The sequence below is a fragment of the Pelobates fuscus genome, chromosome 2 (genome assembly GCF_036172605.1).
Source record: "Pelobates fuscus isolate aPelFus1 chromosome 2, aPelFus1.pri, whole genome shotgun sequence".
NCBI lineage: Eukaryota > Metazoa > Chordata > Amphibia > Anura > Pelobatidae > Pelobates > Pelobates fuscus.
Genome location: NC_086318.1, coordinates 400,843,316 through 400,856,152, shown reverse-complemented (window position 1 = coordinate 400,856,152; position 12,837 = coordinate 400,843,316).

The following is a 12,837-nucleotide window of genomic DNA, read 5'->3' as shown; positions in this document are numbered from 1 at the left end:
AATTTCGATGCCAAGGCTTCATTCATTCCTTCTATATCAGTCCACCTCTTTGCTAACCATACAAGAACCCAAGAGGCTCACACATTAAAGAACTCGATTCTAACAGACAAGCCTCTGTGCACTTCATAGGGCACAGCTGCAGCTTGCAACAACACCCTATAATATCCCATTACTTTAAATACTTGTTTTTAGCAAAATAAATGTATGCACTGTAATGTAGGCTTATGGATACTCAGAGGCAATATGTTCACAAATGCCATTAGGTTTCCTAACCCTAGACAGCAAATTGAACCTTATATGCCAACGGGTTTATAGTATTGAATGATAAAAGATAGAGATATAAGTTCAATCTTTTTATACCCAAATGTTTCTACTAAGGTGAAATTATTAAATAAAAACAAATAGAATTCTGTGACTTAATATAATTTTTTTAATTTTACATAACCCTAAAACGTGAGCTATATGTAATTTCTGTTGTTCCTAAGATTATTGGCTAATGACTTGTCTCCTATTTCGAATAAATGTTCTCTTTTTAACAAAATAACTTCATAATTAGGAGATTTTTTGGTTTTGCTTTTTTAATTGTCATGGTTTATATAATGTCACACAGAATGGACTCTCCATATATCCCATGTATTTGAATAATAACACATTGGTTGAAATAGTAAATAGCCCTTACAGTAATGCAAGTCTAGAAATATTTACTTGTCCAGATATCTTCGCCTACTTGGATTGGTAGGACTCACACTCCGAAGTATCAGCCTCTATTTGCAACTGCCCGCATTCATTCAGTCCATCTTCCCTCATTGACACAGGTATTAACTAAAGTGAGATTATTTGTGAATTCAAAAGAAATTCAAATTTAAGGCCAAAACAATAGAACTGAAAACATATCTGACTTGGAACATTTTTGTATTCATCTCTTCCGGCCTAAATGTTGAAATTCACTTTGAATTCAACACACACACACACACACATACATGTATAATGAGAATCTGTAACCCCTACGATTAGCCTGTCTTGTAAGAGCTTTACTTTTGGACCATTGAGGTCTAGGATATAGGGTCAGTTTCATTCCCCATGCAATTTTGTTCATTGACACGTTGTGACTATAAATTTGATCTGCTTTCCTGAATGTACATTCGTTGTGTCATTAGACACTAAACTACGATAGCCATTACTGATAATTTATGTATTGCCTTTAACAAAAGACTGGATGTTAATGATTTCTAGAAACTATAATAGTTTAATGAACTGACTTATCTCAATTTATGTTTAAAGTGTAATCTATTTACTAAGCTTTATATATCCAGTTTAAAATGTATTTATGTGTATAGACCATTCTTTGTCTTGTTGATTTTTTTTTCAAAGTTTTTAAAATATTACATGCATTTATTGTATTTTATACATTTTACTTTAGTCTGTCATATTGCACCCCAAGAATTGAACAGGAAGGGATGTGTTCTTATAAAAGCTCTATTATAGCTCGGAGTAGCTGTGTTAGTCTGGTTATGCAGATAGAAAATAATTAAATATTGCAGCATCTCAAATACGTTTTTCTTGTACTGCAGTTCTGCAGAATAATGCATCTTTTTCAAAAGATAGTAAAAAAAAATGTTTTTGATCGTATGTGGGGTTGGATTGGCCAAATGATGATTCAGAAACCAAATCCGAAGAACCTACCAAAAACGGCCAATCAGTGTGTGGAAACATATATAACTGATATAAGATTATGTTTGTATTTTTCTGTACAATAATAAGAGTATTTTCCAGCCATTTGGTTCACACATGAATTGAGGAAAAGTAACCAATAGAGTCGAAACAAGAGTAGCAGAAAAAAACTATTTACATATCTCTATATATTATTTTTTTTTTAATGCCCACCCTTGCGTTCCTTCTATTGCTCATTTCTCACTTGATTTGTGAATAAAATCAACATTTTGTAACTATCCCCCAGCTGACAATAATTTTTTTTTACATCAGACATATCTTTTTCTGACCACAGGCAGAATTTAGTATGTTGATACACCCCCTCCCCCCCAAAAAAAAATAAAGAATTATGTTTGGCATTGTGCATTTTGGATAATCCATAATTCTGGTACATTTCAACTCAGAATTCTGTCAAACACCCAGTCAGCCACATTAAGGCTGAATTGCAGTCCAATCAAAAGCAAATCTCAAAATCTATATTTCATAATGACAAGCTTGCCAGGGTTGCTGAATCCCTCATACATCATACTGACGTCCCTCCCATTTAGGAGCGGAGCCTTGTACTGGGTTATTTAGCCCGGTCTTGGCCAGCACCTGGTGAGTTTCTTGAGGTCCATGAGTGTGTGTAGTGTAGATGATGTAAAGTGCAGCAGGATATGACATTATAATCCAGCACTTTGCACACAGTGCTGGTCATAGGACAATACTGACAGATGTCTGTAACAGTTCAATCACCGATCTTGGCTTTTTTTTGTAGTTTTGGATTCATTTCGTAGGAGACCTCTAAAATATTACCCATCTCTAGTGTGGCAGTGACTATACTAATACTATATTAATATGTAATGTGTCTTCTACGACTACTTGTGTTTATAGATTAGTCTTGTTTTTGCCATACAGTGTCATTGGAAGATATAAAGATTTATTTCTGTTAAAAGATTAAGGCTGTTGATGTTTACCAACTTTAATAAATATATTTATATTTAATAAATGTTAATGTCTTTTTCTCATTACAAATTTTTGGATTAAAGTGTTGACCCACTATTCTTTACTTAATTTAGTCTACAGTATTATTGCTATTTAGAAAGGTTCATAAAACAGTAGCAATATCTTTTACTGGGGTGAAATATCTAGACATCAATTAGAAGCATTGGAATTGTGTTTGCCATTCTCAAAATGCAAACAGCACAGACATCTAAAACAAACAATGAAAGTACAAACATATTGTACTTAATAGCTCAGCATCGCTGGGTAAATGTGGATATGTTGTTTGTATAAGGTAAGCTGTTTTTTAAGTAGTAGTACCAGTTGTGACAGGACCACTCTGGGATGGTATTGGGGCTGTTACCACCAAGTCGTAAGAGTGGCTTCAGCAGATTCCAGGTGGGATATCTGAGATCTCTGTCTGGAAGAGTGCAGTTCCAGGAACAAACTCCCAGGCTTCTGGTAGAGGACCCGAGAATGAGGAATACACCAACAATATTACATTTTTATATAAAGTTAACATACTGCATATATATTTGCATTTGTGGGGGCCTAAAATACAGCCGCTTGCAGTCTTCCTACCTTGCTCATTCTCTCATCAGATGGCACTCACATCCTTTATTTACCTTTTTTTATAATCTTAATCATTTTTCGAGGTGGGTGATGTTTTTCAGGTACACCTGCATGTATGGTTCAGGCACACCACTGCCAACCTATGCCTACCCATTACTTCACTGCAAATAAATATGTATGTATTCATACCTTCATTCATTCTTCATACCATTATGTTTTGTTTTTTTCATGTTATTTTTTTTTCTTTTATTACATTTTTGTATAATTTTGTTCCAGAATGCCAGAGAAGGCAATATATGGATAGAAACACACACACACAGATGGATGCAAACACATACATTCATTTATACACACAGTCACGTATTCACATACAAAGGTATATACATGCACACATAAACATAATTACTCATAATTATAGTTTTCTCCTTTATTGTGATTAATGGACCGTACGAGAAGTTTTATCTTCACATGAAACACAATAAGTTACCTTTGTCTAATTACATTGTATCTCAAACATTATTTGACAAAATCAGCTCCCTTTACGTAGTCATATTTGATTAAAATAAGAGATACTCAGTTCTACCAATGGAAAGCGATTGTTGGAAATACTGTTAATCTCCAGATGGTGTTTATATGTTACAAGGTCATCTCATACCCTTCTTCTGATTTTTCTTACTGCAACCTCTGTGATATTTAGTTACACACATGGTTGTATAGCCTCCCGATTCACTCCATCTGGAATGATAATTGACATCTACCATGCAGAGCTTTGAGAAAGACAAACTAATCCAGAAGTGTCAATCTTAAACAAAATATGCAAAATCATTTCATTTCACCCTATAATAATAGATTAAAAAAAAAAATTGCCACTGCATATAATCTAGAAATTATCATGTTTTTCTCTTAATTTTTCCCATTTTTGTCCTGTTTTTTTTTTTATATGCAGTATTCCTGCCCGTATTTGTCACCTTTTTTTTTATACATGTCATATTGGCCTCAATTTAATAATTGAGGCCAACAAGTTTTGTATAAACTTTTAAAAATGATTTAAATTTTTTTGATAAGCTATATAATATTGTGTTTATATTTTACTATCAAAATACAATATTTTGAAAAGTTTATCTAAACATATGCAATCTTTAGAAAACCTTATCCAAAAATATAAAATTAAGGCCATTCTTCAAAATGTTTTCTCGTCACCTATCTTTTCCATGATTTTTGTCATAACCTGTACATTTCTCTTTTATTGAAACAATCAAATATTGATACAAAAAAAATATATATTTATTTAGTGGTCCTTTTTAGGTTCACCTACCTACCACCAATTAGGAAACCAACTGTATTCCCTACCTAACCCAAAAGGTACATGAAATTTATGAGGAGTTTTGGTCCAAGCTGACTTAATAGCATCTCTGTTTAAGGCCACACTTTCATGATGTGAATTTTCGTTCCAAACCATTATCATTATCCTATAGATGATATGGGATTAAAATGTGTAGGGAATATCACTTCTGTCTACCCCTGTCATAAAGGTATACATATGGTCCTTGTTTCAAACACATACAATGTTTTGTCAATTCACAAAATTATTTTTCCTTATTTGATTATTATCATTCTTACTCATGGTCATAAAGTGCCAACATATTCCACAGCAAAGTACAAACTACCACTAAAGGGACATAGGGCACTGGTTATGAGCTGAGACTAAGCATTCAAAATCTCTTTTTTATAAAAAGTATACACCTTCTGGAGATACAGGAATGATGCACAGACCTTTCCTATTTAAACTTCTTTGCCTAGAGGATCAATGACATGTCATGGTTCTTGTATACTCAGGAGGGTGTTCCTGATTGTGTATTGATTCCTTGTTTTTGATTTAGCTTGTTTATCATGTTTTCTGATTTTTGACATCCTTAATTTGGTTAGTTCTCCCAATATCATGCTATTCTGTATCCCTTGACCTCAGTGTGTGTCCTCTAATCTTCAGTCTGTTTCAAGTCCTATATGTTTCACCTTCCTGAAGTCACTTGTGTTAAAATAAATACTTGTAATGGTAAGTAATATTGGGTTATCCCGTGTGTACTCATCCTTCTGCTTGTAAGCAAAGTTAGTGTCCTTAGATGTCCCTTTCGCCATGCTGCTTTCCCTTGGGTGTAAAATGGGACATCATAAATTGTAGGTACCCCAGGCCCCATAATAAACTATGTAGAGCTGCAAACTCCCAGTTCATACTTCACCCCATGATCAGGGGAGACAACTATTCTTCTATTCTTTGGACTATGAGATGGAAAAAAATAGAAATGAGGTAGCAAGAAGTTGACATATCTGTGAATCTCCTTTATCAGGGTGGGGGGTTAATGTATATTGTGGGTGGTCTGGGCAGTTTCATGTTAAAGAAATAGCATAAAATATATTTAGTGGTATGGATCAATGAGGTATGTACTTAATTGCATTTCTGTTAAAACTTAGTAGCTGGGGACTAGGAAACCAGTCCAGTATATAGAGGTCAGAGGATTTCACATGGGGCAGCGAAGCCAGTAGGCCTTTTAAAAATTATGGTTCCTTATACTTTTTGTATACTTTTAAATCAGACCCTAGACCATTGGTCCTGGTATTCTCAAAGATGTGGAAAGGCTTCACTATTTTTTCCCCATTCTAAATTATTTTGTGCTACTTGCATTGGATCGTTAGGTGTCTAATTATATATTATTCAGTGCAATTCCCAAAATTTTACTTTTTTATCTTCGGCCCTTGTGTTAAACATAAGAATTTAAAATACAGACAAAATAAATGCATGGCATGTGATTTTATTTCTGTTAATAAGAATTTTAAAAATGTTGATATGAAATTTTAGGAGATATAACAGCTGCATGTATGCTAGTTTGCTAGAATCAGGAATAAGTGAATAATTTCTCAGTAGACAACACTTGGACCATGCTGAAATAATAAATAAACAGTAATAAATCATTAGTAACACTATCTATGATACTTGTTTCCAAAGATAACAAGATGTTCTGATCTGATGTTCTGATACAAGATGTTTGGGAATATGCACTAACATTGTAAAATGGAACCCTGTAAGATTTGAGATGAAAACAACAATTAGTTTCAAACCTAAAGGGTAAAATCTGAGGCTAAAATGGTTATCAGGGAAATCTAAGAATGTCAGCTAATGTAACTGCTTTTAACTGGCTATTAACAGTTTCACAATGTGATATGGAGTTTTGAGAAATAGAGCAGTAACATGCTTCAAAAGAGATACTGTTATTTTAGTGAAACTCATTACTTCTCATCTCAGATTCCATCACTGTGAATGGTATTAAATAGGACAATAGAGACATAACCTAATTTATATACAATGTGATGAACTATTTGTAGACATCTGAGACTTCCACTAACTCCCTGTGTATCTGCTTCTTTTCCAGCAAGTAGGATAATTGACATTTATGTATTTATAAAGTCTGCCTTTTTTTCCCCATAAGAATTGGAATAAGTCTAAGATGGTTTGTATATTCTCACGGTACCACGATGCTGATCTTATGGCATTGAAATCTGCTCCGGTTGACCTTGTCAGCAAAACAATGGCAGGTTTGATTCTCTGATCTCATTCTTTCCAATGATATTTTTTAAGGTTGTTTATTGAATAGACAAGGTAACTTCCAATATAAGACCATACACAGAAAATATCTCCTTCAAGATATTAGCTCCTTTTCATCTTGGCCCAAGGCAGCAAGCTCTTACCTTTTCAATATAAACCATTGTTAGAACTGTTATTCTCACCTATATGAAAAAAACCCAGTTAAAGTAACAAATGGTGTATGGACTGATTATAAAGGATAAACATATTAATTGTGATTTGTGATACATAATTGCCATGCACCTACAGGTAATAATATAACATAATAATAATCTTCCTTCCACTCAGTGACTCTTCTTCCCATTGCCAATTTTATTACTAGATAATGTTTCACTATTTGCTGACAATATGCTATATGCAAGTAAATATTTCATATCAATGAGCATTCTACAATTGCGAAACTTCATTATTATTCATTGATTTGCCATGCCAATATTTGTTTGTGTGCACATTCTGTAATTAAAATCTGAATCTTTTCTATATTGTATTCTGGTGAACAGATGGGCTTTGGTTGAGGATAATAGACATGGTAAATGATATTGTCTTTGCTCTAATGTAAAAAAACAAAAACAAAAAAACAACTACACAACATAAAAACCAAGGGTAAGTTTGCTATTTTACTGTTTATATCTCCTCCAACAGTACTAAGTTTTGTGTGGCTACTAGTTTGCATGGTTAAAACTAAACTATTCTGAATTGTAATGCAGACAAAATAAATGTATTTTTTTATTTTATTTTATTAATGAATGCTTTACCCTTTTAAGAACGGAAGCAATTGTCCACGTTCTGAACAAAAACAAAACCTATAAGTATATTGTAATTTTGTTTTTAATTTCATCTTTATTGATTTTTCATTTAAGAAGAAAAAATCTAAACGATTTTTATAAGATACAGAAATGACAGAAAAGGGAAATATAAAGAAACATACAAATATAATATCTATACAACCACTGCATAGTAAACATATACAATGTTACTACCATATTATACTAGAATTAACATCTTATTTGCTCATTAAAGATCATTGTATTGAACTTGGCTTATATAAATCTTTTAAAGGCGGTTCCAGTATCGAACCAATCTATCGTTTTGAATATATCAATATTGTTCAAATAGAAAAATAAAAAGAAAGAAGAAAATAAGAAAAAAAAAGAGAAGTATATGTCTGTCCAACCATTCTTTACCTCTATCATATTAAGTGCCCCACACGTATTACATATAATTTAGTTTCATTTAAAAAAAACACAATTTGTATATATCATGAGTGGTTCACTGGCTTTGCTTCTCTTCTTGAGTTGTGCTTCAAAGCTGTTGTATACAGCAGACACATACTCCAAGGAATCCATGTATAAAGTGGAATTATGAGTCAAAAATGTGGTTCTTTGTTGAGCTCAGTTGCATACGTCTACCCAGAATCCCTTGCAGTAGTGAGAGCACTGTTAAAGTGAGATTTCAGTGGGAAAAGCAAGTCTTATGGCTTGACCTGTGTGTGTATTTGTGTTTAGCAATGTATTAACTATATATACATATATAAATATATATGGAAGGCTGGGCCTGAAGTTGTGGGAGGGGCTTGGTTTCCCTTCTTAAGAAGCACCAGCCCTTTCCTCACTACCGTCTCAGGTCTAGCGATTTGCATAACGTGACTTCCGGTCTGTGCAAATCGTTATTTACTTACCTGCATCTTGTGGAATGCTCACCTGGTCCTGCAGTCCCTGGTCTTCCGCCCCGCTGTCTCCTGACTTCCAGAATCCCGACAGGACATCAGCACCACTTTGTCACTTCAAGGACTGTGTCCGGTAAAAACCGTAAGTCAAGCAGCCCGTCACGCCTCGGTTGCAGGTGGTCACTTCATTCTGGGTCGGCACTGACTCTTATTCAGGCATCTCTGTTCATTTTTTATCTGTTCGCGGCCATACAAATGGCCATACGAACGGCCATACGAACGCTTAGGTTTTAGTGCTTGTCTTTCAGCTACTTCTAGCTATTTGTGCTCATTAGGTTTAGCAGGCTTTTTTGGGAGCATGCACACAAACGCACTTGTTCGGCGCACAAACAATTTGTCATCTAGTTCTTAAACTGTTATTTCGTAGGGGTTTCGTTGGTATGGAGCGTTTCGGCTATATACGAAACTTAGCCACCGCATGGGCGTTCGTATATTTATAACCGGACATCCTATCTTAGCTATAGACTTTCACATGCTTATGTTAATATGGTTTTCTCTATGTATTTTTTGGTTTTTCATGGCGGTCTCTGGTGATCAAATTTTATTATTGCAAGTAATCATTTAGATTGTCTGCTAGTTGTATTAAGATAATTTGTTTAGGTAAAACAAGCATTTGCTTATTGGTTGTGCTACGCTTAGTAGTCAATCCTGGAATGACAATTTTCTAGACACCGTTATTTCAGCGTTTGCCAGGTCTCTTGGTTCTTATCCTAGGTATGATGTTTTGACTTAACTAAATGTACATTAAACTATGGTGCGATTATCATTTATGTTCATACACTGTGTATATAGGTTAGTGATTATAGTTATTCTAGCCACATCTGGTCTCATTAGGGTCTGGTCCTTGAGTTTAATTCTTCTATAATACTAGGTACTAGGCCATCCAAGCCTCCTTTCGAGTCATTTAGTGCCAGTCGACTTTCCTCAAGTAATATACCGGTAGGTATCTTTGTAGTATGAGGTGTAAAGGGGTACTTTACGATATGGGTTCTACAATTTACAATATCTCTCATAGGTTATTAGAGAAGGCCATTTCACCTGCTCCTGCTCCTTTTCTATACCTAATCAGGTATGCCAATCTCTTTTCTGTTCATACACACCTACTTCGTTATGGTTCTTAGAATAGGTTCATTTTGGCTTGTAGGATAGGAGTCCTCTAGTGATAATTATTTCCAGGCCTTGTATGCTTTAGCTTAGTGGTCCCATGAGGCCATCACCCATCATCAACTCAGAGGTAAGTTCAGTTAGTCGCCTCCCTTGGTTGCATAGTGAGGGCCTCACTTGTCACTCCCATTTTGTCTCATGCTTGTACATGTCACCGAGAGGCCGTCACCCTGCCACAACATTTTGTGGCCACAAATCCCACTCATAGATAGAGCCTCTCAAGCCGCTTGGCAATTAGCAGGGCGTCACAATTGTAGGTAACTTTTTGCCAATTGTCATTAGCAAACCAACCAGTATATATGGATGTATGTGTAGATGTGCATGTACATATATTCGAGCATTTGGTTGTATTTATATGTTTATTGTTGTATGTACTTGTGTATAGTGTGTATGTACTTGTGAATACTTGTACATATACACTACTTGTGTATATGTATATGTACATGTGTGTGAGTGTGAGTATGTGCATGTGTCTGTGTATGCTGGACATAGGCCTTCATGCATATCCTTTAACTCTTGTATGGGAATTCATGCATTCATGAATTCTTTTATTTTTTCACTCCCCCTTTTAGCATCATCTTCTGCACTGTTTGCTTGGTTAGTTTTTTTTATCTCTCTCTCCCCCCTCACTCTGTGATCCTTACACAAGATCTTTATGACCCTCTGCAAGAATGGTATCTATTTTCTTATCTGCACTCATCTTTTACCTCTGTATCACAAGTCATCTTTGAATTCTATGTGTCGAGAAACGGGGGTTCTTACGAAAGCTTGTCATTAAAAAATTCTGTTATTCCGTTAAAATAGGTATTACAAGATATTAATTTGATCTCTTTTTTACACACACACACACACATATATATATATATATATATATATATATATATATATATATATATATATATATATATATATATATATAAGAAAACGATGAAGTGAGCACTCCAGAGGACTTATTAAGAAAATGTATTCAGTGTAGAAAAAAATCGACGTTTCGACCCGCAGGTCTTTATCAAGATACAATGCAGTGTAAAACAGTGACATTTATAGCATACATAATTAAGGGGTAATCACTTATCCTAGAATAGCTGTGCAACCCCAAAGCCATGTGTAAACGCTGACCAGTGATTAGAATGTGCCGTGCAGGTTCCGTGAGTAGGTGATGACGTCAAAAAAAGTGCGACCGGAACAGGTCGTGAACAAGCGTCTTGTTACCAAGGGAACCTGAAGTGAATGATCATACGTGATGTGTGTAGAATAGCACAAGTCAGAAGAGTATATAGACTAGATGAGAATGGTGATAGAAATATGTACTAATATAAGCATGTAATGCTACATGAATCGATAGTCCAAAACGCAGAGAAATAAGATATCCAAAGGGTGAAATGTATATTGAGTGATCAAAATACATAGATCTGAGATAGAAGAAAATATGAAAAAATATATAAAAATATGAAAATGTGAAAATGTAAAAAATAATAAAACAAAAATATATATATATGTAAAAAAATAAAATAAAATAAAATAAAAAATAAAGAAGGTGAAAAAAGAACAAAAACAGAAAAAAGAAAAAAAAAGAAAAATAAAGAAACAAAAGAGAAGGAGAAAAGAAGAAAGAGAAGGGAAAGTGGAGGGGGGGGGAAGGAAAGAGGGAAGAAACCATGGTGAATGAAAAAAACATAATGCAAAAAACGAAATACAGCAAAGTGCAGAACCCACTTGAGAAAGGAAAGGACATGAGAGAAGGGGCAGAGTGAAAACTTATGGACTATAGATAACTAAATATATACAACTCAGTGCAAAAAGTATATATATATATATATATATATATATATATATATATATATATATATATACAGTATTATATCAATCGATGGTGTACATATTAGAAACACCAACAAAATATTGATAAAAAATAACAACTATGTAGAACCCAAACAAATATATGGCAGGATTAACATAGTAGACCAAGGGCAAAGTGGTGGAAGACAGAGACAAGAGATAGACCTAGGCTCTAAAAGTACTCTAAAGATGCAATTAGCGAGTATCCAAAAACGCATGGAGAGAGACGTATTCGTTGAGGCCCCTTGGATGTAAAGTGTCCAATGTATTGATCCAATATGCTTCACGCTGAAGTAGGATCTTGGATCGGTCACCCCCTTTAGAAAGCAGAGGGATGTGGTCGATGGCTATAAATTTGAGAGTAGGAAGCCGGTGGTTCATCTCTAGGAAATGTTTGGCCACTGGTTTGTCAGTCTTGCCATCCCTGAAGGCAGTCATAATCCCTGACCGATGACCTCGCATTCTATCCCGTAGTGTGAGGTCAGTTTTCCCCACGTAATGTAGTCCACATGGGCAAGATATTAAATAAACCACATGGTTGGTAAGACAAGTGATGTGATGTTTAATGAGGTAGCGTTTCCCTGAGTGTGGATGATCAAACGAGGGGCCTGTAAGCATATGGCCACAAGTGACACAATTGGTACATTTAAAGCAACCTAGTTTGGTATGAGCTTTTTGCATCTCGTATTGGTCAGGGCAGTCATTTTTGACTAAAATGTCCCTAAGATTCCGGTTACGTCTAAAGGCAATGCGAGGAGGATGCGAAAAGGCAGAGTGCAGTGTAGGATCGGAAGCCAAATGGTCCCATCTTTTGCGAATGGCCTTAGCAATTTGATCACTTGCTGTGTGGTATAAAAGGGGTAACATGATGATTCTTGGTTTATTCAAAGAAATAGTTGTTTGAATGCAAGGCTTATTATGGATCTCCCAAGCTCTATCTAGCGAACGTTCAAGTGTCTGGTTCGAATATCTTCTTTTCAAAAAGGCAAGTTGCATCGAAGAGATCTGTGTCTTAGTATTATCCAGATCTGAGTTGTTCCTCAGTACTCTGAGGAACTGTGAAATTGGAAGTGATCTCTTAAGGGCGCCAGGGTGAAAACTAGTAGCATGGAGTACAGTGTTATGGTCCGAGCTTTTCCTATATAAGGTGTAACCAATTGAATTGTGAGACCGGTATATCTGTACATCAAGAAATTGGATCTTGTTG